The 27306-nt window shown below is 47.6% G+C and overlaps 1 pseudogene; it reads left to right on the top strand.

Moving 5' to 3' along the window:
• The first annotated feature begins 339 nt into the window (after window positions 1-339).
• LOC129812819 (galactocerebrosidase-like) lies at window positions 340-25357 on the top strand (annotated as a pseudogene).
• Window positions 25358-27306: the final 1949 nt, after the last annotated feature.

The raw sequence follows: 27306 nt of genomic DNA, 5'->3' as shown, positions 1-27306 counted from the left end.
ACTCAAGTATACAATTTAGTACTTTTTCCACCACGGAACCAATGAAATCTCCGTTTCAATTTTGACCTAGTGTATGTCATTGGCGTCAGCTGATGGAGGCTGGAGGCAAAAAAGTGCATACATTTTTGGACCATTATTTGGACAAAACACTTCATCAAAGATTTTAGATTTGATTGGAATAAAGCCCTCCCTTTACCTAGTCTCATTGTAAGAAAACAAGTTCGATATCATGCACCTTGTTGTCACATGATCTACACTGGGGCGAGGTTATATGAAAACTTGTGCGTTTACGTCGCTCACAGTAGTCAGCCAGACTTTTTGTAAACATTGAGGATGAGGATGATTTATAAATTATATTTTTCTATCACCTTGTGTGTTTGTTTGTGTGTTGATCTCTGCACTCCTGAGAGCTACGTTTTGGATAATAAAATCGGATTAGGGAGAGAGTTTGACGGCATTGGAGGTTTGAGCGTTGGAGGGGTAAGTAGCTAATGCTAGCTGCTAAAACTAGGCTTCTTCCTGGTTCGACTGCACGAGAAAGATGAATGAAACAAAAGAGCACATTTACAATCTAATCGTAATCACTTTCTGACACGTTTCCTTCTTCGTTTTAGGCAACATCTCGCCTGCTTGTAAATTAAGCTTGAACCCTACCGCAGCCAGATAATGGACTACCTTTTCAAGGTAAATTAGCTACAAATGTAAACATTCTTATGTCATGACTGAATACCTCTTATCTCATTTAATGGGTAGCCATTCATTAATCGTATCTTAGTGTGAGATCATAACAGTATGTCACTTTTATTTGCTGTCTGTAGCCAAACTTTGGGGCTTCTCTACACATCCTGAAAGTGGAGATTAGAGGTGATGCCCAGACCACAGGTAAACATGGAAAATGCCTCCTGCACTTCCTATGTTAGGTTCATAAATAGCACCCTATTCCCCTTTATAGTGCACTACTTTTGCCAGGGCCCATAGGGAGGTATACTTTGTGTTTATCAATTATGACAGGCAAAACATTTATTTGAGTTACCTTACCTAGCATGTAGGATTTTGCATTCTACAATGTAGGCTAGTAATAGCTGAAGAGTACATTTCAATTCAGTTTTTCCCCACTGGATGGAACAGAACCCTCACACATGCACTATGAGAAATATGAGAACTACTTCAGAGGGTATGAGTAGTGACTGATGAGAGAAGTCAAGAAGAGGAATCCCAACATCACTCTCATAGGTGAGGCTGGACGACCATTAGGGCCTTTCTGCCGTACTGTGATTAGGATAACACACTATACTGAACAAAAATATAAAACGCATCTTTGAAATTGTTTTTACTGAGTTACAGTTCATAGAAGGAAATCAGTCAATTTAAATAAATACATCTGGCCCTAATCTATGGATTTCACATGAGTGGGCCTGGGAGGGCATATGCCCACCCACTTGGGAGCCAGGCCCAGCCAATCAGAATTTGTTGTTCTCCACAAAAATACTTTATTGCAGACAGAAATACTCCTCAGCACCCCTCCTCAGACGATCCCGCAGAAGAAGCCGGATGTGAAGGTCCTGGGCTGGCGTGGTTACTCGTGGATTGCGGCTGTGAGGCCAGTTGGATATACTGCCAAATTCTCTAAAACGACATTGGAGGTGGCTTATGGTAGAGAAAGGAACATTCAATTCTCTGGCAACAGCTCTGTTGGACATTCCTGCAGTCAGCATGCCAATTGCACTCTCCCTCAACTTGAGACATCTGTGGCATTGTGTTGTGTGACAACTGCACATTTTAGTGGCCTTTTGTGTAATGATCATGCTGTCTAATCAACTTCTTGATATGCCACACCTTTCAGGTGGATGGATTATCTTTGCAAAAGAGAAGTGCTCACTAACAGGAATGTAAACAAATGTGTCCACAAAATTTGAGAGAAATAAGTGTTTTGTACGTATGGAAAAAAGATCCCAGAAATGATTTCACCTCATGAAAAATGGGACCAAATCAGATTGTACTTATCACATGCACAATTTACAGATGTAGACCTTGCAGTGAAATGCTTAATTACAAGCCCTTAACCGGCAAGGCAGTTAAGAAAATGCCTAAATTAAAGATCATCAGTAATATAACAATAGGGAGGCTATATACAGGGGGTACCGGTACAGAGTCAATATGTGGGGGCACCGGTGTCGAGGAAATTGAGGTAATATGTACATGTAGGTAAAGTTATTAAAGTGACTTTGCATAGATAATAATAGAGTAGCAGCAGCGTAGAAGGGGGGCAATGCAAGTAATCTGGGTAGCCATTTGATTAGATGTTCAGGATTCTTATGGCTTGGGGGTAGAAGCTGTTTAGAAGCCTCTTGGACCTAGACTTGGCGCTCCGGTACCGCTTGCCCGTGCGGTAGCAGAGAGAACAGTCTATGACTAGGTTGGCTGGGGTCTTTAACAATTTTAGGGCCTTCCTCTGACACCGCCTGGTATAGAGGTCCTGGAGTGCAGGAAGCTTGGCCCCGGTGATGTACTGGGCCGTAAGCACTACCCTCTGTAGTGTCTTGCGGTCAGAGGCCGAGCAGTTGCCATACCAGGCGGTGATGCAACCCATCAGGGTGCTCTCGATGGTGCAGCTGTAGAACATTTTGAGGAACTGAGGATCCATGCCAAATCTTTTCAGTCTCCTGAGGGGCAATAGGTTTTGACGTGCCTTCTTCACGACTGTCTTGGTGTGCTTGGACCATGTTAGTTTGTTGTTGATGTGGATGCCAAGGAACTTGAAGCTCTCAACCTGCTCCACTACAGCCGCGTCAATGAAAATGGGGGCATGATCAGTCCTTCTTTTCCTGTATTCCACAATCATCTCCTTTATTTATTTTGATCACGTTGAGGGAGAGGTTGTTGTCATTGCACGACACAGTCAGGTCTCTGACCTCCTCCCTATAGGCTGTCTCGTCGTTGTGTCATCAGCAAACTTAATGATGGTGTTGGAGTCGTGCCTGGCCGTGCAGTCATGAGTGAACAGGGAGTACAGGAGGGGACTGAGCACGCACCCCTGAGGGGCCCCTGTGTTGAGGATCAGCGTGGCGAATGTGTTGTTACCTACCCTTACCAACTGGGGGCGGCCCGTCAGGAAGTCCAGGATCCAGTTGCAGAGGGAGGTGTTTAGTCCCAGGGTCCTTAGCTTAGTGATGAGCTTTGAGGGAACTGTGGTGTTGAACACTGAGCGGTAGTCAATGAATAGCATTCTCACATACGTGTCCCTTTTGTCCAGGTCGGAAAGGACAGTGTGGAGTGCAATAGAGATTGCTTCATTTGTGGATCTGTTGAGGCGGTATGCAAATTGGAGTGGGTCTAGGGTTTCTGGGATAATGGTGTTGATGTGAGCCATGACCAGCCTTTCAAAGCACGTCATGGCTACAGACGTGAGTGCTATTGGTCGGTAGTCATTTAGTCAGGTTACCTCTGTGTTCTTGGGCACAGGGTCTATGGTGGTCAGCTTGAAACATGTTGGTATTACAGACTCTGACAGGGAGAGGTTGAAAATGTCAGTGAAGACACTTGCCAGCTGGTCAGTGCATGCTCGGAGTACACCTCCTGGTAATCCGTCAGGCTTTGTGAATGTTGACTTGTTTAAAGGTCTTACTTACATTGCCTGCGGAGAGCGTGATCACACAGTCGTCCAGAACAGCTGATGCTCTCATTCATGTTTCAGTGTTACTTGCCTTGAAGCGAGCATAGAAATTATTTAGCTCATCTGGTAGGCTTGTGTCACTGGGCAGCTCTCGGCTGTGCTTCCCTTTGTAGTCTGTAATAGTTTGCAGGCCCTGCCACATCCGACAAGCGTCGGAGCCAGTGCAGTACGATTCGATTTTAGTCCTATATCGACGCTTTGCCTGTTTGATGTTTCGTCGGAGGGCATTGCTGTAACAGTCCTGACCTGTTTTATGTTGTTTTTATGTGTTTATGGTCAGGGCATGTGTTTTGGGTGGGCAGTCTATGTTATTCGTTTCTATGTTGGTTTTGGTTTGCCTGGTATGGCTCTTGATTAGAGGCAGGTGGTTTGCATTTTCCTCTAATCAAGAGTCATATTTAGGTAGGGCATTCACACTGTTTGTTTGTGGGTGGTTGTCTCCTGTGTCTGTGTTATGTCTTACACCATACGGGATTGTTTCGGTTGTTCGTTTCGTTTTCGGTTTATGTAGTCTGTTCCTGTGTCAGCGTGCTTCGTGTATATGTAAGTTCGGTTGTTCAGGTCTGTCTACATCGTTTTGTTATTTTGTTAGTTATATCCAGTATAGTTCGTTTTCGTCTTTGTCTATTTTGTTTATTTAATAAATCATTATGTGTTCAAACTTCGCTGCGCCTTGGTTCCCTCAATACTCCTCCTTTTCCGAAAATGGAGAGGAGGAGGAACGGCTTAACAGAACCACCCACCTCTCCAGAGCCAAGCAGCGGAGTCAAAGGAGAAAGGGACAGGAAAAGAAGGAGCAATGGACATGGGACGATGTTCTGGATGGAAAGGGTGTCTACACATGGGAGGAGATCCTAGCTGGTAGAGATCGCCTCCCATGGGAACAGCTGGAGGCACTGAGGAGAGCGGAGGCTACCGGAGAGAGGAACCGGAGCTATGAGGGAACGCGTCTGGCACGGAAGCCGAAAAAGCCCGTGAGTAACTCCCAAAAATTTCTTGGGGGGGGGCTAAAGGGTAGTGGGCCAAGGGCAGGTAGGAGACCTGCGCCCACTTCCCAGGCTTACCGTGGAGAGCGGGAGTACGGGCAGGCGCCGTGTTACGCAGTAGAGCGCACGGTGTCTCCTGTACGAGTGCATAGCCCAGTGCGGGTTATTCCACCTCCCCGCACTGGGAGGGCTAGATTGGGCATTGAGCCAGGTGTCATGAGGCCGGCTCAACGCGTCTGGTCTCCAGTGCGTCTCCTCGGGCCGGCATACATGGCACCTGCCTTACGCATGGTTTCCCAGGTTCGCCTACATAGGCCGGTGCGGGTTATTCCACCTCCCCGCACTGGTCGGGCAACCGGGAGCATTCAACCAGGTAAGGTTGGGCAGGTTCAATGCTCAAGAGTGCCAGTACGCCTCCACGGTCCGGTATTTCCGGCACCACCTCCCCGCCCCAGCCTAGTACCTACAGTGTCTACACTATGCACTAGGCTACCAGTGCGTATCCTGAGCCCTGTTCCTCCTCCACGCACTCTCCCTGTGGTGCGTGTATTTAGCCCGGTGCCTCCAGTTCCGGGCCCACGCACTAAGCTACCAGTGCGTCTCCAGAGCCCTGTACACACTGTATATTCTCCCCCTACTAATCCTGATGTGCTTGTCCTCAGCCCGGCGTCACCAGTGCCGGTACCACGCATCAGGGATAGAGTAGGCTTTGAGAATACAGTGTGCCCTGTCCCTGCTCCCCGCACTAGTAGGAAGGTGCTTGTCATTAGCACGGTGCCTCCAGTTCCGGCACCACGCACCAGGTCTACAGTGCGCCATATCCGGCCAGAGCCATCCGTCTCCCCAGCGCCATCTGAGCCATCCGTCTCCCCAGCGCCATCTGAGCCATCCGTCTCCCCAGCGCCATCTGAGCCATCCGTCTCCCCAGCGCCATCTGAGCCATCCGTCTCCCCAGCGCCATCTGAGCCATCCGTCTCCCCAGCGCCATCTGAGCCATCCGTCTGCCAGGAGCCTGCAAAGCCGCCCGTCTGCCATGAGCCTGCAAAGCCGCCCGTCTGCCATGAGCCTACAGAGCCGTCGGCCAGACAGGAGCCGCTAGAGCCGTCAGCCAGACAGGAGCCGCTAGAGCCGCCCGCCAGACAGGATCTGCCAGAGCCGCCAACCAGACAGGATCTGCCAGAGCCGCCAACCAGACGGGATCTGCCAGAGCCGCCAACCAGACAGGATCTGCCAGAGCCGCCAACCAGACAGGATCTGCCAGAGCCGCCAGCGAGCCATGAGCAGCCAGAGCCGTCAGTGAGCCATGAGCAGCCAGAGCCGTCAGAGAGCCATGAGCAGCCAGAGCCGTCAGAGCGCCATGAGCGTCGAGAGCCGTCAGCCTGCCATGAGCGTCGAGAGCCGTCAGCCTGCCATGAGCGTAGAGAGCCGTCAGTCTGCCATGAGCGTCGAGAGCCGTCAGCCTGCATGGACCTGCCAGAGCCGTCCAAACAGGACCTGCCAGAGTCCTTCAGCCGGGATCTGCCCCTTGTCCCGGTGTTGCCCCTTGTCCCGGTGCTGCCCCTTGTCCCGGTGCTGCCCCTTGTCCCGGTGCTGCCCCTTGTCCCGGTGCTGCCCCTTGTTCCGGTGCTGCCCCTTGTCCCGGTGCTGCCCCTTGTCCCGGTGCTGCCCCTTGTTCCGGTGTTGGCCGTTTATTTAGGGGAAAGTGGTTTTAGGGTGGTCATTAGAAGGGGTAGACAGAAGAGGGGAGTGACTAAGGTGGTAAGGGGACAGCGTCCTGAGCCGGAACCACCACCGTGGTCAACTGCCCACCCGGACCCTCCCCTGGACTTTGTGCTTGTGCGCCCGGCGTGCGCATCTTGAGGGGGGGGTACTGTAACAGTCCTGACCTGTTTTATGTTGTTTTTATGTGTTTATGGTCAGGGCATGTGTTTTGGGTGGGCAGTCTATGTTATTCGTTTCTATGTTGGTTTTGGTTTGCCTGGTATGGCTCTTGATTAGAGGCAGGTGGTTTGCATTTTCCTCTAATCAAGAGTCATATTTAGGTAGGGCATTCACACTGTTTGTTTGTGGGTGGTTGTCTCCTGTGTCTGTGTTATGTCTTACACCATACGGGATTGTTTCGGTTGTTCGTTTCGTTTTCGGTTTATGTAGTCTGTTCCTGTGTCAGCGTGCTTCGTGTATATGTAAGTTCGGTTGTTCAGGTCTGTCTACATCGTTTTGTTATTTTGTTAGTTATATCCAGTATAGTTCGTTTTCGTCTTTGTCTATTTTGTTTATTTAATAAATCATTATGTGTTCAAACTTCGCTGCGCCTTGGTTCCCTCAATACTCCTCCTTTTCCGAAAATGGAGAGGAGGAGGAACGCCTTAACAATTGCGGGATTTCTTATCAGCTTCCGGGTTAGAGTTCCGCTCCTTGAAAGCAGCAGCTCTAGCCTTTAGCTCAGTGCGGATGTTGCCTGTAATCCATTACTTCTGGTTGGGGTTTATTTTTTGGTTCATTATAGATATGTTTGCCTTTCAAATTAGAAGACAAGCAGTTAGATATATCCAGTGCTAACTTGGACTGAAATAGGTGCCGGTACTGTTTATATTTATGTGCGGGAACTCTGCAATACTTTTGAGCTAGGGGAGGTGGATTAACTCACTCTGTTCTGGTGTGCTCCTGCCCAAGCCAAGCGCTGGAAATATCTGGTATGATTTCACAGGTAAGACCTGTAGCTAGTGTGTCAGAGTTTGCATAGGCCATTAGAAAAGCGTCAGCTGTGGTCTTTCTCTAACAATGGTCTCTGTTAATGTTACCTCTTGTACCTGTAGGCTTGCCGTGGGCCTTCCCAGGTTGGGTTGGGCAAGGGAAGAACTGGCCATACGACTTTCCTGATACAACTGCATCCTATGTGGTGTCCTGGATCTTAGGAGTAGCCAAGCAGTACCATGACCTGGATATTGATTATGTTGGGGTGTGTATTCTATTTGTTTTTGTGGGTTGTATTTTGAGAATATTGTAATTTATTTAACCAGGAAGGGCTCATTGAGATTTTAAATCTCTTTCTCAAGGGTCATTACACAATTACAGACAGACAACATGAAAAACTACAAGAAATCTAGTAAAAATCACTGAAGTATAACAAAATCATAAACAGCAAATTTAAAAACATTGACAGGTCAAGGAATCAGCCTCAAAATCTTTCATCAATTATTTAAAAACACCAATCGGGACAAGTTCTTCCAGTTTAAAACTATTTTGTATTTTCATGAAAGCCCTTTTACCAAATTCAGTTTGGACATTTGGAACAGTTAGCAGGATAAAGTCTGCGAATGAAGAGAGTACCCACCACATTTCTGAACAATAAAAATTCCCAAATAAAATGGAAGTAAACCCAAAATGGCTTTGTAAATAAAAGTATACCAGTGACTGAGCATACGAGTGACTAGAGAAGGCCAGCCAACCAGTTGTGGAAAAAGTACTAAATTGTCATACTTGAGTAAAAGTAAAGATACCTTGATAGAAAATGACTCAAGTGAAAGTCACCCAGTAAAATACTACTTGAGTAAAAGTCAAAAAGTGTTTGTTTTTAAATATTCTTAATTATCAAAAGTAAATGGAATTGCTAAAATGTACTTAATTAAAAGTATAAATAATTTAAAGTTCCTTATATTAAGCAAACAAGACGGCACAATCTTCTTGTTTTTTTGTTGACGGATAGCCAGGCGCACACTCCAACACTCAGACATCATTTACAAACTAAGCATTTGTGTTTAGTGAGTCTGCCAGATCAGAGGCAGTAGAGATGACCAGGGATGTTCTCTTGATAAGTGTGTGAATTTGACCATTTTCCTGTCAAACTGTAATGAGAATTTTTGGGTGTCGGGGAAAATGTAAAAAGTACATACTTTTCTTTAGGAACATGGTGAAGTAAAAGTTGCAAAAAATATAAATAGTAAAGTACAGATACCCCCAAAATCTACTTAAGTAGTACTTTAAAGTATTTTTACTTAAGTACTTTACACCAATGCAGCCAACCCTGGTTTATAAAGTGCAGTGTTGCATAAGAGTTTTTCAGTTTAAAATAAATCTCAATGCTCCATGGTAAAGGGTGTCAATTGATCTCAAACACTGAGTGGAATCATTCATATATAAAATATCACCATAGTCTAGGCATAAATGTAGCTGATAGACTCTTTCTGGCTTCAGTAGACCGTACCATGGTAAAATAAGGGTAAAAAAGCAGGCCTAATCCCAACTTCAGCTAATTGGATACAAACACGATCTACATATGTGTTCCTTCAATCTACCCACCTGTTTAAATATATGCTGTTGATGTTTCCTAACTATATAGATCTGGAATGAAAAGAACTTTGACAGCAAGTACATCAAGGTTTTCTGTCCCTATTTTAGCAGCCATTACCATTTTACACAATGTGAACTGTCTTAGAAGAAAAAAAGCCACTAACATTTGGTTTTACTTTTGTTAATTTAGGTCTATATGCAATTGTCAGAGAGAGATGTAGAGGTATACATAGGTTCATAAATTCATCAAAATCCAATCAAGATAGATCAGCTGTTTGCGTCTGAGAGCATTTAATTTGTGGTCAAGGTGCTCTGAGACACAATGGATAAAGTTGGCTTAACCGGTTTGGGTATCATCACAGCTGACGGTGACATTTCAAATGCCATGGTTGTAGACCCGTACCTCAACAACACTGTCGAGGTGGTAGGGTAAGTAGGGGACAACGTGGACCACAACTTGCTCTGAAGTGATAAAGAACAGCCCCTGTTTCCTCCATGGCATGGTATTTCTCACGTGAAGCTAAGTCATTTCACAGGTATTTTTCTCTGTAGATGTGATGTAGGCAATAGTGTTCTATAGGTCTATAAATGCACTGCTCCATACCAAACAAACATACTCTCAGATGCATTTTCACCAAAGTAAAGGGTTAAATAACATTGCATCATTAAACCCAGATGCCAGTTAAGGTGATTGAGGAACTGAACAGTCTTTCAGTTCGCTTTAGTCACCAGTTAGTTATTCCACTCCACCCTTCTAGAACACTTGGCAGGCAAGCGATAAGGAAGTCTGCGTGATGCCATCCCGTTTCATAACTGGGATTGCTCTGTTGTGTTCAGACTAGCCAATAAGCTGAACGTTGGTGGCTGTTTTTACTTCAGATGCCTGAGCAGTCAGGAGATGTAGATGCCTAACAATTACAGTCAACTCCTGGTAAATCCAAACTTTGTTTTAAGTGCATTTCAGTGCACCAGTACAAATGCAAATACATTCTTCATAATTCATCTGCATATCTGGATAATCTTATTTAGTGCATGTAGTCATGGCAGTCCTGAGACATTGCATTTACCAGGAGTTGATTATCTATTAATAGAGAATGTGTCCGCTCTAGTATCTAAGCTGCTTCTATTGCATGGCGCTGGCATATGTTAAAGTAAAAGGTGAATACAATAATGTAGTCCATGGTCCTGAATGGTTCTTCAATACTTAATCACCTTCTCACTCACCTCTCTCTCTCTGTCACTGGGTAGCTGCTGCGGCACACTCTGGATAAGGGGGGTTTGGAGAAGGTCAGAATCATAGCCAGTGATAACCTATGGCAGCCCATAACCTACTCAGTGCTTGTCGATCGAGAGCTGGCCGAAGCAGTTGATGTGATAGGGTAGGAGAGTGTTTCTGCTGAATTCTGCTGCGTCATCGCTTGAAGAGACCACCTCTTCCATTTACTGCATGAAGCACTTCATCCTTTCAGAAAGTATTCCTCAGGCCTACATTGTCACGGCTTTCTTCCTGGGAGGAAGGAGAGGACCAAAATGCAGCGCGGCTAGTGTTCAACATGATTTAATAAAGAAGAGACAATAACGTGAACACTATACAAAATACAAAATAACAAATGTGAAAACCGAGACAGTCCTATCTGGTGCAGAACACAAAGACAGGAAACAATCACCCACAAAATCCCAACACAAAACAAGCCTCCTATATATGAATCTCAATCAGGGACAACGATTGACAGCTGCCTCTGATTGAGAACCATATTAGGCTGGACACAGAAACAGACAAACTAGACACACAACATAGAATTCCCACCCAGCTCACGTCCTGACCAACACTAAACAAGCAAAACACATAAGAACTCTGGTCAGGACGTTACATACATTCTGCTTTCACAGTGCTTATTTTTTTAATCATGATTCTGTATGTGTTATTTCATAGGTTTGATGTCTTCATTATTATTCTACAATGTAGAAAGTAGTAAAAATAAAGAAAAACCTTTGAATGAGTAGGTGTGTCCAAACCTTTAACTGGTACTGTATGTCTGTATACGTACAGTATGTGTGTGAACATGTGTGTGTGTATGCACGCGCGGGTGTGTGTTCATCACCTTCATACCATTCCATGTGTGTGGCCTGACAGGGCCCACTACCCAGGCACCACCACAGTGATGGAGGCCCGGAAGAAGCAGAAGAAGCTGTGGTCGTCTGAAGACTATAGCACTTTCAACGACGAGGTGGGGGGAGGCTGCTGGGCCCGCATTCTCAACCAGAACTATGTCAACGCACTCATGACTGCGTACGTTTTATTTATTTCTACACAAAATCAGCCTAAGTACGGAAACAGTGAGAAGGTCGTTCTATGACTTACCCAAGGATTGACATTAAGGGTTGCCCTATTGACCATGGGCAAGTGAACTTAGCAGTTAGACAAATTGAGCCTGCTTAGATCATTTATTGTCAATTGTCACAGAGATGCTGAAATTTGTAATTTTTTCTTTTGTTACTCCGTTTGCGATTGAAATAGTTGACTTTTGTTGTTAACTAAATAGAGTTAGTTGTCAATTAAGGCCCTGGCTGAGAATACGGAGTTTTCGCCCCCGGTCTTAAAGAAATCTTTCTCAATCTCTTTATCGAAGCTAAGGATCCGGATCACGCTCTGAGCATGTTATTTTACTCACAGTACGTAGCTACTGCTCACACTCCCCTTTATGTTGCTCTCTTTACTCACCCTTGATGAAGAAGCCTACACTGAGTGTACATTAGGGACATGACATAGACTGACCAGGTAAATCCAGGTGAAGGCTATGATCCCTAGTTGATGTCACCTGTTAAATCCACTTCAATCAGTGTTGATGAAGGAGAGGAGATGGTTAAAGAAATATTTTCAAGTCTTGAGACAATTGAGGCATGGATTGTGTATGTGTGCTATTCAGAGGGTGACAAAATATTTAAGTGCCTGTGAACGGGTTATGGCAGTAGGTGCCAGGCGCACAGGTTTGAGTGTGTCAAGCACAGCTACATTGTCGGGTTTTTCACACTTAACAGTTGCCTGTGCGTATCAAGAATGGTCCACTACCCAAACGCTATCTAGCCAACTTGATACAAGTGTGGAAAGCATTACCGGTAGTCAACATGGGCCAGAATCCCTGTGGAAAATGTCCGACACCTTGTAGAGTCCATGCCCCGACTAATTGAGGCTATTCTGAGAGCAAAAGGTGGAGCAACTCAATATTAGGACAGTGTTCCTAATGTTTTGTACACTCAGTATTTGTGTGCCTCATATTTCTGAACAGCTAAAATAAAAAATAAAAACCTGTGGCGATTTGAACAAACATTCTCAAAATGAAATATATGTTTGTTCAGCACCATGTCCTGGAACCTGTTAGCCAGTTACTATGAGGATTTTCCCTTTGGGCGAGATGGCTTGATGGCAGCAGAGGAGCCCTGGACTGGGAACTATGTGGTGGAATCACCCATCTGGACAACTGGTAACCCTCTACACTTAAAGAAATGGATGGTTCACCCTCAAATTGTTGTTTTTCATATATTTTGAGTTACACTTGTAACTATATGAGTTACACTTGTTAACACTTGAAAAGTAGGTACAGATTAGCACAATGATGTTTGATGAATATTTCTTTAACCATCTCCTCTCCATCTACACTGATTGAAGTGGATTTAACAGGTGACATCAACTAGGGACCATAGCCTTCACCTGTATTTACCTGGTCAGTCTATGTCATGTCCCTAATGTACACTCAGTGTAGGCTTTCGGATGGGACGTTAAACGGGTGTCCTGACTCTCTGAGGTCATTAAAGATCCCATGGCACTTATCGTAAGAGTAGGGGTGTTAACCCCGGTGTCCTGGCTAAATTCCCAATCTGGCCCTCAAACCATCATGGTCACCTAATAATCCCCAGTTTACAATTGGCTCAATCATCCCCCTCCTCTCCCCTGTAACTATTCCCCAGGTCGTTGCTGCAAATGAGAACGTGTTCTCAGTCAACTTACCTGGTAAAATAACGGTAAAATAAAAATAAATAAAATAAATGACCTTCTTACAGTTTTGCTATTATGTGAAGCTTCCCCAAAAGTAGCTATCAGCATTTCACATTTTGTCTTGAAGCAAGTGACAACTGCTAATGTAGAAAGACTTCATAAAATCATTGGATTATTTGATTTACATTTGACAATATTGTCTCCTAGCACACACCACCCAGTTTAGCCAGCCTGGATGGACCTACCTACCAGTAGCTACGTTGGGCATCTGGCAAAAGGGGGAAGTTATGTCGCACTGACTGACAGCAAGGGAAACCTCACCGTCGTCATAGAAACCATGGTCAGTATTTATCTTCCTGTATATTACATGTGTTAAACTGAATATTTATTCTGAGTAATGCTATCTAATGTTAGTAGAAGTCTTCATTATTTTGTTGATTGTACACTGTGCTTTGAACAATTTCCTAATTTGAATAGTCCATTCAAGTAAAGCTCTTTTTAGATCTCTGAAGCTTAACTTTTAAGGCTGGTTTTGGAGGAAGTCAACAATTTCCTCAGGCTCTCTTTTTCATACTAAGCTGTGCTTTCCCAGGAGCCTCTGATCTAAGCTTTAGCTAGTAAAAGGAAGTCCGGTGAGTTATCAGCTCACTTCCGCTGTCTGTTGATGCAAGGACTGTGTTGTGACCATAGTTTGTTTGTAGATTAAATTGTCTGTGACACAACATGACTGTGAAATGTGATAAATGTTTTTATTTTTCTATCTTTCAGACTCATGATCATTCTGTGTGCGTAAGGCCTCCACTCCTGCCCTTCAATGTCACACCCCAGAATGTAACATCCCAACTCAATGGATCTTTTGTGAGTATTGTTACAGTTATCGCATGCCTGTTAATGATTAAAAGGTTACTTTGTCTTAGTAAACGTGTCTCTTTCCTAGGGCTCGATCAGGGAACTACAGGTGTGGCAGTCGAGGTTTGACTTCAAGACTAAAAAGCCATTCTTCTTCAAGAAACTGAGCGCCTTAAAGGTAAACTTACTCCTCTGACAATCTTTTAATGTACATATATACAGTTGAAGTCGGAAGGTTACACAAACTTTGGTTGGTGTCATTAAAACTTGTTTTTCAACCACTCCACAAATTTCTTGTTAAAAAACTATAGTTTTGGCAAGTCAGTTAGGACATCTACTTTGTTCATGACAATACATTTTTCCAACAATTGTTTACAGACAGTTTATTTAACTTATAACTCACTGTATCACAATTCCAGTGGGTCAGAAATTTACGTACACTGAAAAATTCCAGAAAATGATGTCATGGCTTTAGAAGATTCTGATAGGCTAATTGACGTCAATTGGAGGTGTACCTGTTGATGTATTTCAAGGCCTACCTTCAAACTCAGTGCCTCTTTGCTTGACATCATGGGAAAATCAAAAGAAATCAGCCAAGACCTCAGAAAAAGTATTGTAGACCTCCACAAGTCTGGTTCATCCTTGGGAGCAATTTCCAAACACCTGAAGGTACCACGTTCATCTGTACAAACAATAGTACGCAAGTATAAACACCATGGGACCACACAGCCGTCATACCGCTCAGGAAGGAGACGTGTTCTGCCTCCTAGAGATGAACATACTTTGGTGCGAAAAGTGCAAATCGATCCCAGTACAACAGCAAAGGACCTTGTGAAGATGCTGGAGGAAACAGGTACAAAAGTATCTATATCCACAGTAAAACAAGTCCTATATCGACATAACCTTGAAATACCGATCCGCAAGGAAGAAGCCCCTGCTTCAAAACTGCCATTAAAAAGCCAGACTACGGTTTGCAACTGCACATGGGGACAAAGAGCTTACTTTTTGGAGAAATGTCCTCTGGTCTGATGAAACAAAAATATAACTGTTTGGCCATAAAGACCATCGTTATGTTTGGAGGAAAAAGGGGGAGGCTTGCAAGCCGAAGAACACCATCCCAACCGTGAAGCATGGGGGTGGCAGCATCATGTTGTGGGGGTGCTTTGCAGCAGGAGGGACTGGTGCACTTCACAAAATAGATAGCTCATTAGGGAGGAAAGTTATGTGGATATATTGAAGCAACATCTCAAGACATCAGTCAGGAAGTTGAAGCTTGGTTGTAAATGGGTCTTCCAAATGGACAATGACCCAAGGCATTCTTCCAGTTGTGGCAAAATGGCTTAAGGACAACAAAGTCAAGGTATTGGAGTGGCCATCACAAAGCCCTAACCTCAATTCTATAGAAAATGTGTGGGCAGAACTGAAAAAGTGTGTGCGAGCAAGGAGACCTACAAACCTGACTCAGTTACACCAGCTCTGAATGGGCCAGAATTCACCCAACGTATTGTGGGAAGCTTGTGGAAGGCTACCCCAAAACATTTGACCCAAGTTATACAATTTAAAGGCAATGCTACCAAATATGAATTGAGTGTATGTAAACTTCTGACCCACTGGGAATGTGATGAAATAAATAAAAGCTGAAATAAATCATTCTCTCTACTATTATTCGGACATTTCACATTCTTAAAATAAAGTGGTGATCCTAACTGACCTAAGACAGGGAATTTGTACTAGGATTAAATGACAAGAATTGTGAAAAACTGATTTGAAATGTATTTAGCTAATGTGTATGTAAACTTCCGACTTCAACTGTATATTTTTTTTTTATACAAGAGGTGTGTGCCCAAGCTTCTGAAAGTGTTAGAGAGTGTCATCTTGTCTTTGGATCTTGTTTTGAGTCTTGCACAGTATGATATTTCTCTATTTATGAGTGCTTACGTTGGATATGTTGTTTTGGTGTGGACAGTTTTGCCACATTGCCATGAGTTTCATGCTGGTTCCCTTACACTTTCCTTGCTAGATTTCTGATGGTTTGTTCACCTTGAGCCTGGATGCAGATGAGGTTTACACTTGAACTACCATAACCACTGGGCAGAAAGGGACTTACCCTGATTCACCCCCCAAAGTATACAAGGATGACTTTAAGGTTGGTAAGTACATTTTAAAGGGAGAAATGTCACTGTCTACCAAAAACAACCCGCAAATGATCAAAAAACATATGTAAATTAATGCCTCTCTCTCTCTCTCTCGCTCTCTCTCTCTCAGGCACCAGACTTTGCTGACCAGACGGGGGTGTTTGAGTATTCCATAAACCTGACGGACCCTGGTCCTCATGTCTTCACCCTGCGCCAGGTGGTCACACAGATGCCTGTTACCTGGTCAGCAGATGCCAAACAGACCATTAGCGTCATCAGAGACTATAAATGGTGAGATATCAGGGCAGGGGGAGTGGGGGCGAGGTATAGGTTGAAGTTGCCCCTAGTTGTTGATCTAGGGTTAGTTTTGCATTTTCCCCACTAATGGTTAAGTTTATGATTGGGGCAAGGGAAGCTGATCCTAGATCTGTACCAAGAGGAAACTTCTTAGACTCCTGCTCAAGTCATGATAATAACATTAATTAGAAAGGGCTTTTAATACTTTTCTCTGCCTTGATGTGCTACAAATGTCTTATGAAACTGGTGCGTGTAATTACTGGAAAGGAAAATGGGTCAAGAAAGAGTGCATTTTACGGTGTAGAATTGTAATGGTGTACACTGTATGTTTTCCAGGCAGAACCTGACAGTGAGCTGTGATGTCTTCATGGAGACGGTGAAGACTGGAGGAGTGTTCATCGCAACCAGAGTGGACAAAGGTGGCGGGTCGGTCCGCAGCGCCAAGGGAGTCTTCTTCTGGGTGTTCGCAGATGGCTCCTACAAAGTCACCAATGACCTTGGTCAGTATTTTACTCAAAATAAATGTAAATGGACGGACATTTTTCCAGACACAGGTTAAGCCTAGTTTAGGACTAAAAAGGCATCTCAATGCCAATTATCCATTGAAAGAGATTTTACATTTAGTCATTTAGCAGACACTCTTCTACAGGGCTGAAAGTAGATTTAATTTCTTCCTGGTACGGGACCTCCTGTGTGTGCACGCTCTTGCACCCAAAACATTTATGAGTGGCAGAATGGCCCTTTACATTCTGCCGCCCTGTACGTTCTGCCGCCCTAGGCTAGACAAAACATTACCACCCCCATCCTATCCTCTCTAAACTAGAATGAATTCAGGAGGGGTTGGCAATAGGTTTGGACTTGGGACCATTTCTTTTTCTCAGCTAATAGTCGGCAGAACAGAACATAACGGCAGCCCAATTCTTAGACCTATGCTACAAATTAAACCCAATTTAACATATGTGATTAGTAGGACATATAAATCAGTTCAATGTCAATAATATATCCTAATATTTTCAATCTGATTACTGTGATAAAATCACCAAGATCTCTCTTAAATTAGTTTTTTAATGTTTCTTTGTGTGTTGATTGGGGAAAAACAGCTTGCATTCAACAGTAGATGTAGCTCTGAAAGTCTCAAAAGAAAGGTGGATCATGAAAATAGACATTTCAGGGAAGAATGGATAGAGAAATATGCATTCTTACCATATTTGTCCATTGTCAAACCAGAGTGTCTTGTTTACAAAGAAACGTTTTCTGTTTGCAAATAATTTAATATTAGACATGAGTATGAATCTAACCAGGCACTTTAAAAAGTTACCTGTCCACCCACACATGCGGCTCAACCAACACACACAAATGGAAACTCCAACTGCTTGCTACTTGTCCGTCGCCTAGCCCAACAACAGAAGTGTTTCTAAATGCTGCCTGGGACAAAATAGCAAAGTACATGTTGCTATACATTCTGCAGCTCAGCTTCAGAATGTCATAGAGACTAATCGATTCATCCTATATGCATCAGTCACGTCTTTTGTGGGCATTTTAAAGCTTGTTTTTGTAGCGTAAGGCACCACAGAGTTAAGCATTGTTATAGAACACGTTGTATTATCTGGATGCTTTTTATTTAGTTCAAAATATAAAGCTAACAATGGGTGTCCTTTTTGCATTTTACTTAAACAAACAGTATGGCATACCCTCAATTAATTTGAGCCCTGGTTTAACCGAAACACACCATTTTAAAAAGTGTCTGTTTCATGACATTGTAATACATTTGGTCTCCAGTCTGGAGCTACAGAAAAGGCTACTCAACAGGCTACTCTTTCTACTGTAGGCTACACAGACCTAATTTATGTTAAATTGATTTGATGGAGCCCTGCATCTCTCCAACAGCACCCTGCAGAGGCGCGCTAGACATGGATAAGATAAATATTTTTGGCAAAGTGGGCATAGCTTATCATGAGGCAGCATCAGCGCTCACTTAAGTAGCCCTCATGCCACTGAGTGAGTGAAGTTATCATTGTTCTGGGGCAGAATAATGTGAGGTGTTATGTGTTGTTGGAGGTGCGTCTTGGTCAAACTGCTGATCATAGATTTATGTTTAGAATCCCTATTAATTCAATAGCATCTGTGGGCCTATGTCTGGCCTTTTACTGTGGCATGAACACAACAATCACTTCAAAGGGCTCCTTTACTAGGCTTCCTGCGCACATTTACCAACTGGCAACATATCTCTGGCAACAGTGGTGAATGGAAAGAGACTACTTCTGTTCCACTAAACACCAGTGTCATGCTATTTAGTGATAGAATTAATGGCTCCACTAAACACCACAGTGTCATGCTATTTAGTGACAGAATTAATGGCTCCACTAAACACCACAGTGTCATGCTATTTAGTGACAGAATTAATGGCTCCACTAAACACCAGTGTCATGCTATTTAGTGACAGAATTAATGGCTCCACTAAACATCGCAGTGTCATGCTATTTAGTGACAGAATTAATGGCTCCACTAAACACCACAGTGTCATGCTATTTAGTGACAGAATTAATGGCTCCACTAAACGCCACAGTGTCATGCTATTTAGTGACAGAATTAATGGCTCCACTAAACACCACAGTGTCATGCTATTTAGTGACAGAATTAATGACTCCACTGCTGTCCTTGCGAGTCTCGGTTTTCGACCACTCATCTCTGCCTTGGCAAAATGTCAGTGTTTTCCTCGAACCACGTGGCATTCTGGAACATAGGCTATACCACCCGCTTTCAAGTTGATTCTCTCATGTTTCATCCCTCAGACGTGAGATAATGATAAATAATGATGTAATAGCCTACAGTTTTGACATTTTGTTTTCATTATTGTGGTAGGATCATGTTTTACCAGTACGGCGTACCCCCACAATTTATTTTGCCGGGACGCCAATGTTTGTGAACAATGTAATCATAAACAAAAACTGTATAGCCTCAAAACACGGTTAAATCTATAATTTTGATATCGTGGATGGTCAGTCCTTGAATCCATAGCTCTGTCTATGAATCTGAGTGGTTACATTTCTCCATCCCCATTCCTTAACTTTTTTAGTGTTTGAACTGCAGATTGCCCCTTTAATTGTTTGAAGTGACACCTGCGTTTAACAAATTCCTGCTTGTCAGTTAATGCATTGTTGTGTAGTGCACAAGCCATTGATATATTAATGCCTATTGTTTACCAAGTCTTTTTTGTTCCACGGTTGGAGAGACTGTGCTTGCGGAGGGTCATTCTGGAACGAGCACGTAGGGCTGGAGCGCGTAGGGCTGGAGCGCGTAGGGCTGGAGCGCGTAGGGATGGAGCGCGTAGGGCTGGAGCGCGTAGGGCTGGAGCGCGTAGGGCTGGAGCGCGTAGGGCTGGAGCGCGTAGGGATGGAGCGCGTAGGGCTGGAGCGCGTAGGGCTGGAGCGCGTACGGCTGGAGCGCGTACGGCTGGAGCGCGTAGGGCTGGAGGGCGTAGGGCTGGAGCGCGTAGGGCTGGAGCGCGTAGGGATGGAGCGCGTAGGGCTGGAGCGCGTAGGGATGGAGCGCGTAGGGCTGGAGCGCGTAGGGCTGGAGCGCGTAGGGCTGGAGCGCGTAGGGCTGGAGCGCGTAGGGATGGAGCGCGTAGGGCTGGAGCGCGTAGGGCTGGAGCGCGTAGGGATGGAGCGCGTAGTGCTGGAGCGCGTACGGCTGGAGCGCGTAGGGCTGGAGCGCGTAGGGCTGGAGCGCGTAGGGCTGGAGCGCGTAGGGCTGGAGCGCGTACGGCTGGAGCGCGTAGGGCTGGAGCGCGTAGGGCTGGAGCGCGTACGGCTGGAGCGCGTAGGGCTGGAGCGCGTAGGGCTGGAGCGCGTAGGGCTGGAGCGCGTAGGGCTGGAGCGCGTAGGGCTGGAGCGCGTAGGGCTGGAGCGCGTAGGGCTGGAGCGAGTAGGGCTGGAGCGCGTAGGGCTGGAGCGCGTAGGGCTGGAGCGCGTAGGGCTGGAGCGCGTACGGCTGGAGCGAGTAGGGCTGGAGCGCGTACGGCTGGAGCGAGTAGGGCTGGAGCGCGTACGGCTGGAGCGAGTAGGGCTGGAGCGCGTAGGGCTGGAGCGCGTAGGGCTGGAGCGCGTACGGCTGGAGCGCGTACGGCTGGAGCGCGTACGGCTGGAGCGCGTAGGGCTGGAGCGCGTAGGGCTGGAGCGCGTACGGCTGGAGCGAGTAGGGCTGGAGCGCGTAGGGCTGGAGCGCGTAGGGCTGGAGCGCGTAGGGCTGGAGCGCGTAGGGCTGGAGCGCGTACGGCTGGAGCGCGTACGGCTGCAGCGCGTAGGGCTGGAGCGCGTAGGGCTGGAGCGCGTACGGCTGGAGCGCGTACGGCTGGAGCGCGTACGGCTGGAGCGCGTAGGGCTGGAGCGCGTAGGGCTGGAGCGCGTAGGGCTGGAGCGCGTAGGGCTGGAGCGCGTAGGGCTGGAGCGCGTAGGGATGGAGCGCGTAGGGCTGGAGCGCGTAGGGCTGGAGCGCGTAGGGATGGAGCGAGTAGGGCTGGAGCGCGTAGGGCTGGAGCGCGTAGGGCTGGAGCGCGTAGGGCTGGAGCGCGTACGGCTGGAGCGCGTAGGGCTGGAGCGCGTACGGCTGGAGCGAGTAGGGCTGGAGCGCGTAGGGCTGGAGCGCGTAGGGCTGGAGCGCGTAGGGCTGGAGCGCGTAGGGCTGGAGCGCGTAGGGCTGGAGCGCGTAGGGCTGGAGCGCGTACGGCTGCAGCGCGTAGGGCTGGAGCGCGTAGGGCTGGAGCGCGTACGGCTGGAGCGCGTACGGCTGGAGCGCGTACGGCTGGAGCGCGTAGGGCTGGAGCGCGTAGGGCTGGAGCGCGTAGGGCTGGAGCGCGTAGGGCTGGAGCGCGTAGGGCTGGAGCGCGTAGGGCTGGAGCGCGTAGGGCTGGAGCGCGTACGGCTGCAGCGCGTAGGGCTGGAGCGCGTACGGCTGGAGCGCGTACGGCTGGAGCGCGTAGGGCTGGAGCGCGTAGGGCTGGAGCGCGTAGGGCTGGAGCGCGTAGGGCTGGAGCGCGTAGGGATGGAGCGCGTAGGGCTGGAGCGCGTAGGGCTGGAGCGCGTAGGGATGGAGCGAGTAGGGCTGGAGCGCGTAGGGCTGGAGCGCGTAGGGCTGGAGCGCGTACGGCTGGAGCGCGTACGGCTGGAGCGCGTACGGCTGGAGCGCGTAGGGCTGGAGCGCGTAGGGCTGGAGCGCGTAGGGCTGGAGCGCGTAGGGCTGGAGCGCGTAGGGATGGAGCGCGTAGGGCTGGAGCGCGTAGGGCTGGAGCGCGTAGGGATGGAGCGAGTAGGGCTGGAGCGCGTAGGGCTGGAGCGCGTAGGGCTGGAGCGCGTAGGGCTGGAGCGCGTACGGCTGGAGCGCGTACGGCTGGAGCGCGTACGGCTGGAGCGCGTAGGGCTGGAGCGCGTAGGGCTGGAGCGCGTAGGGCTGGAGCGCGTAGTGCTGGAGCGCGTAGGGCTGGAGCGCGTAGGGATGGAGCGCGTAGGGCTGGAGCGCGTAGGGCTGGAGCGCGTAGGGATGGAGCGCGTAGGGCTGGAGCGCGTAGGGCTGGAGCGCGTAGGGCTGGAGCGCGTAGGGATGGAGCGCGTAGGGCTGGAGCGCATAGGGATGGAGCGCGTAGGGCTGGAGCGCGTAGGGCTGGAGCGCGTAGGGCTGGAGCGCGTAGGGATGGAGCGCGTAGGGCTGGAGCGCGTAGGGCTGGAGCGCGTAGGGCTGGAGCGCGTAGGGATGGAGCGCGTAGGGCTGGAGCGCGTAGGGCTGGAGCGCGTAGGGATGGAGCGCGTAGGGCTGGAGCGCGTACGGCTGGAGCGCGTAGGGCTGGAGCGCGTAGGGCTGGAGCGCGTAGGGCTGGAGCGCGTAGGGCTGGAGCGCGTAGGACTGGAGCGCGTAGGGCTGGAGCGAGTAGGGCTGGAGCGCGTAGGGCTGGAGCGCGTAGTGCTGGAGCGCGTAGGGCTGGAGCGAGTAGGGCTGGAGCGCGTAGGGCTGGAGCGCGTAGGGCTGGAGCGCGTAGGGCTGGAGCGCGTACGGCTGGAGCGAGTAGGGCTGGAGCGCGTACGGCTGGAGCGAGTAGGGCTGGAGCGCATACGGCTGGAGCGAGTAGGGCTGGAGCGCGTAGGGCTGGAGCGCGTAGGGCTGGAGCGCGTAGGGCTGGAGCGCGTACGGCTGGAGCGAGTAGGGCTGGAGCGCGTACGGCTGGAGCGAGTAGGGCTGGAGCGCGTACGGCTGGAGCGAGTAGGGCTGGAGCGCGTAGGGCTGGAGCGCGTAGGGCTGGAGCGCGTAGGGCTGGAGCGCGTACGGCTGGAGCGAGTAGGGCTGGAGCGCGTAGGGCTGGAGCGCGTAGGGCTGGAGCGCGTAGGGCTGGAGCGCGTACGGCTGGAGCGCGTAGGGCTGGAGCGCGTACGGCTGCAGCGCGTAGGGCTGGAGCGCGTAGGGCTGGAGCGCGTACGGCTGGAGCGCGTAGGGCTGGAGCGCAAACGGCTGGAGCGCGTAGGGCTGGAGCGCGTAGGGCTGGAGCGCGTAGGGCTGGAGCGCGTAGGGCTGGAGTGCGTAGGGCTGGAGCGCGTACGGCTGGAGCGCGTAGGGCTGGAGCGCGTACGGCTGCAGCGCGTAGGGCTGGAGCGCGTAGGGCTGGAGCGCGTAGGGCTGGAGCGCAAACGGCTGGAGCGCGTAGGGCTGGAGCGCGTAGGGCTGGAGCGCGTAGGGCTGGAGCGCGTACGGCTGCAGCGCGTAGGGCTGGAGCGCGTACGGCTGGAGCGCGTAGGGCTGGAGCGCGTAGGGCTGAAGCGCGTAGGGCTGGAGCGCGTAGGGCTGGAGCGCGTACGGCTGGAGCGCGTACGGCTGGAGCGCGTACGGCTGGAGCGCGTAGGGCTGGAGCGCGTAGGGCTGGAGCGCGTAGGGCTGGAGCGCGTAGGGCTGGAGCGCTAACGGCTGGAGCGCATAGGGCTGGAGCGCGTAGGGCTGGAGCGCGTAGGGCTGGAGCGCGTAGGGCTGGAGCGCGTAGGGCATGAGCGCGTACGGCTGGAGCGCGTACGGCTGGAGCGCGTAGGGCTGGAGCGCGTAGGGCTGGAGCGCGTAGGGCATGAGCGCGTAGGGCATGAGCGCGTACGGCTGGAGCGCGTACGGCTGGAGCGCGTACGGCTGCAGCGCGTACGGCTGGAGCGCGTAGGGCTGGAGCGCGTAGGGCTGGAGCGCGTAGGGCTGGAGCGCGTAGGGCTGGAGCGCGTAGGGCTGGAGCGCGTACGGCTGGAGCGCGTAGGGCTGGAGCGCGTAGGGCTGGAGCGCGTAGGGCTGGAGCGCGTACGGCTGGAGCGCGTACGGCTGGAGCGCGTAGGGCTGGAGCGCGTAGGGCTGGAGCGCGTAGGGCTGGAGCGCGTACGGCTGGAGCGCGTAGGGCTGGAGCGCGTAGGGCTGGAGCGCGTACGGCTGGAGCGCGTAGGGCTGGAGCGCGTAGGGCTGGAGCGCGTAGGGCTGGAGCGCGTAGGGCTGGAGCGCGTAGGGCTGGAGCGCGTAGGGCTGGAGCGGTAGGGCTGGAGCGCGTAGGGCTGGAGCGCGTAGGGCTGGAGCGCGTAGGGCTGGAGCGCGTAGGGCTGGAGCGCGTAGGGCTGGAGCGCGTACGGCTGGAGCGCGTAGGGCTGGAGCGCGTAGGGCTGGAGCGCGTACGGCTGGAGCGCGTACGGCTGGAGCGCGTAGGGCTGGAGCGCGTAGGGCTGGAGCGCGTAGGGCTGGAGCGCGTACGGCTGGCACACGCTATCCCTCACAGTCGAGGTATGTTCACAACTTCAATCTCTGAAACAGTAGGAAAACTAGTTCCAAGAAAACCTGATAATTTTCATCAAAATGCATCTCTGTCAGCTCTTCTTTTCATATAAATGACTTCAAGTTCTTAGTAGAGGAAAATCGTGTTTGTCTCTAACAGACAACTTAACAAATTGAAGTATTTGGTGGTTAGTTTCCTCTCCCTGCCTTTTCCTTTACACAAATAGCCGTATACAGTATATTTATCTGTGTTATATGGACACATTAACTAATATAAACCTGTCTATTTTCAGGGGGAATGTGCCACAGGGTTGCTGAATGGATATCAGCTATGGAAGAATACTATGGTATTGGGACCAAGGAATGGCTGGGCTGCCATAGGAACACACTCATTTGAACTGGCACATTTCGACAACTTTGCTGTGGAGGCAAAATCATCATTTGTCTGTGTTTGTTTGCAGTGAAAATGTCTTGGTCATGAATTAATTTATTGAAACCATTATGCCTCTGTGGGCCCTTAAATGTGATTGTGTGTCAAATGAGAAAAGGATGGCTTTTATTTACAAATGTTTTTTAAAGGGAATAGCTCATTTGATTGCACAGATATTCGATTAACAACTATACTGTACGTTTGCCACATGTGTGTGTGCAAGCCTTGCTAGCTTTAAATATTGGGAAATGCTTTGTATTTTCCAACAAATAATGGGAAATCAACCGTTTCAATCTGAGAATGACCTTTTCTATTAACTTTTTGTTCTCTATGCACTGTGAAAAGAATCATTGCCTAGTGACTAAATACCGAAATTATTATTTCATTTTTATTTTACGAATGTTTACAATGAAGAGGAGGCCTATTTTGAAATTACCTCTAGCATATTTTTTTCAACAAGTTTGCACCTGCACAAAAACGTGATGAAACGATACCCCTTGTTGTTAAATAACGTGACAGACGCCCAGACAACATCTGAGCGCAGGAGAAGATTATTAGTAGCACCTTGACTCCTATGCCTCAATGTATTGCAGAGGTTATTATTTTAGATGTTGATATACAGGTACATATCATATAAATAATAATGAACTGTACGCCTCCGAGCTAAACAGAGAAATCTTCTATTATTCATTGCCGGCGAGCTAATGTTAGCTTTGCTGTGCGCTTTTCAAAACCAGTAGAAATAGGCTGTGTGGCTGTTTAATACACCTAGGTGAGGATGATGATAATAACAGTTAGCTACAACGGGGTAAGACCAATCATTTATATATAGACTAGATGACAGATTGTGTTGAAGCCACCCGGCTGCCATCTTGGCACTCCCCCACCGTTATATTATATTTTGCAAGCTATAGAAATGCATTTATGTTTTTGCCACATTTATTATATTAAAGACTACTTAATGCATACTTTTAAATTGTATAATGTGAAATAAATATATAAAACATTTGCTTTAATGTATCATTTTTTGAGATGCTAATGTTACTGTCCCCACAACAACAAAAATACGTAAATACATGTAATTTGGTCCTTGAAACATCTAATTGAAATACTGTAGGATTCCATTCATTCCTATGGTGGACTGCTCCTACTGGGGAGTGCCAATATGGCTGACTGGTGGCTTCAAAGCCTCTCAAAGTTGATATAGACCATTGGATAAGACTGCCGGCCTAAAAGGTCCCCCGTCTGTGTGCAGTTCTTGTCTACCTATGTAGTTGGGGCATCCTCGGTGGAGAGTGTTGAGCCAGAGGACATCCAAATGAAGCTGAACAAATCCTCATAGAAAACATGTCCGAAGTTACCAATAATCCTACAAATCTAAGTGATGCTCATAGCATGGCTTGCTAGACCCCATATCGTTGCTGCCGAATGACAACTTATCTCCAAAAATGAAACTAAGAAAAATGTAAATTCTTTATGAGGTTTCACCTCCGATCCGATATATTATTTATGTGTTTTGTATTTCAGTTAGAATATCTCTTCAAGATCATCCCCCAAGTGGAGTGAAGTAGGGCTTGTCATCAGGATTTAACATCAGGTTAGTACCCTCTGCAATTCAGAATTGTACTCGCATCATATGTAAAAGTGATTCAGTGAAAGCCTTTCCTCCCTTTGATTATATTTAGGGGGAGTTCTTATATAAAGTTATGTAGTAGCATTTTTATATTATTTGTCCAATAATGTGATCACAACATAATTGTAACAGTTGATGCAATTAAGCTGTCATGCCCTACTAACAGTTTACCTCAAAAGTCCTATTTAAACACTTAGAAAGTGTGAACTGAACAGGGAGGGGTCCCTTGAGTTTGAGTGCAGACAGTATTTCAGCCATTTCAAGTGGCCCCTCATTTCACCTAGACTTTGATTAGGTTGATTAGTAAATGTGTCGTTCCCTGCCCTGTTTTGTTAACACACAGTTTTATTTGTGCTGTTTTTCTGTAGATCATTACTTAAAAGCCCTGAGAACGGGGTGAAACCCTGACTGAAGCCAACAGTTAATTAACATGTTAATTGGAGCAATGAACTTGGGTGCGCTTGGTAACTAAAAAGTAGTCCCAGGCTTATCATAATGACTTTGATTTGTCTTGTGATTTCAAAGGACACATGTAAAAAAAAAAATGGCAGCTCATTGCTCGTCACTCTCATGTTTCCACTTGCAGCTCTAAGCGTACATAATTGGTTGCAGTGGAACCACATTATTTAATTGTACATGCTTAATCAGCACGAGCTAACACAACACAATTTCAAGTTTTTATATTTTCCTTTCTGATATGTAGGCCTAAATCAAACTACAACTCTGAGGTATAAAAACACATTTTACTTGGACTCAATCCCTTTTTTACCCTCAAACAAAACCAGATTGATGTACTTGTATTTGGTGTTCAAATAGTTTGTTGAAAGTAAGACAGATTCTTTATACTTACAGTTCCTTCTGTTAACGTGGCTTCCTCCATCTTCTTATTTTATTTCCTCTATCTGAACTGACAGTAATGACAAACCATCAAACGTGAAAAAAACACATTGTTTTGCATCTATTCCGATTGGTGCAGTTGGAAAAAGGGAGATGAAGAAATGAGAGAAAGCCACAAGACTGGAGATGCATCTCATGACATCATCCACCATGGGTCACTCTACTTATTTTAAATGTCAGTATTAGACCACTAGATGGCAGCCTTGCCTCAGCTATGGGCTCATTGGAGTTTTTCAGTCTTCCCATTTAACATTTATGCAGAGATATTTACAGCAGATATTGTCTATCATATCTATGTACTGTATGTGTTTAAACATAAATTGATTAATTTAAATCTTTACCATAA

This window comes from Salvelinus fontinalis, chromosome 16, assembly GCF_029448725.1.
Source record: "Salvelinus fontinalis isolate EN_2023a chromosome 16, ASM2944872v1, whole genome shotgun sequence".
Taxonomy (NCBI): Eukaryota; Metazoa; Chordata; class Actinopteri; order Salmoniformes; family Salmonidae; genus Salvelinus; species Salvelinus fontinalis.
This window is presented reverse-complemented; position numbering and strand designations above follow the sequence as displayed.